Raw genomic sequence first — 797 nt, 5'->3', positions numbered from 1 at the left:
GTCTTATTCTATTTTATAGCATTGTAAAACAAATGGAAGTGTTGTTGAAATAGTATTGTCTTCTTCCTCCAGCTGTGCAGTACGCCGTCTTTGATCTGGATCAGAAGCTTTGATCTGGTTGAAAAACTGCAGCTTTTCACCCGTTTCACTTCCTGTCTGACACTGATTACCATCTGATCCGCTGCATGACTGGATGACTGGATGACTGGATGACTGGATGACTGGATGACTGGATGACTGGATGACTGTTATCAGTAAGAATACGAGTAATATGGATTTTAGTCTAAAGATCTGTAACAAATACGCAAACACTTCAATGAGTTCTTGTCGAGATTAAACTGATCCGATGTCGTCCCCGTCTCAATGTTTTGTTGCTTTTTTCAACAAAAAACATGTTTTTATTTTAAATTTTATTACTTTTTTTGTCCCTTTGGTTGACATTTTGAGTTTTTTGAAGATTTTTGAAGATCTTTTTGTAGTTTTTGTCACTTTTTCCAATAGTTTTACCATTTTTTTCCCCAAACATTGATTAGCAGATTAATCGATGAGTGTTGTTTTGATCCAGTTTCATTCATGATTTAGGAGAATTTTTGCACACTTTTGTATAGTATCTAAGTTTTTTTTGTCTTATTTTAATTTAAATTTATTTACCTTGTATATTTGGATTTTCTGTTTTAGTCGGGGGCCCAATGCTCGGCACTGTGGCCCCCCTGCAGGAAGGTTGTGGGTTTGAATCCAGGCCGATCCGGGCCTTTCTGTGTGGAGTTAGTAGGTTCTCCGTGGGTTTGCTCCGGTTC

At 37.5% G+C, this 797-nt stretch overlaps 2 protein-coding genes across 16 annotated transcripts in view; both read right to left on the bottom strand.

The window, feature by feature from the left end:
• Positions 1 to 797, bottom strand: part of nrcama (neuronal cell adhesion molecule a) — a 1,100,153-nt gene that overhangs the window by 858,601 nt on the left and 240,755 nt on the right. The window lies entirely within an intron of this gene.
• Positions 1 to 797, bottom strand: part of LOC116673016 (uncharacterized PE-PGRS family protein PE_PGRS10) — a 10,880-nt gene that overhangs the window by 8,968 nt on the left and 1,115 nt on the right. The window lies entirely within an intron of this gene.

The sequence above is a fragment of the Etheostoma spectabile genome, chromosome 23 (assembly GCF_008692095.1).
Source record: "Etheostoma spectabile isolate EspeVRDwgs_2016 chromosome 23, UIUC_Espe_1.0, whole genome shotgun sequence".
Lineage (NCBI taxonomy): Eukaryota > Metazoa > Chordata > Actinopteri > Perciformes > Percidae > Etheostoma > Etheostoma spectabile.
The sequence above is the reverse complement of the archived record's forward strand: the minus strand, read 5'-3'. Positions and strand labels throughout refer to the sequence as shown.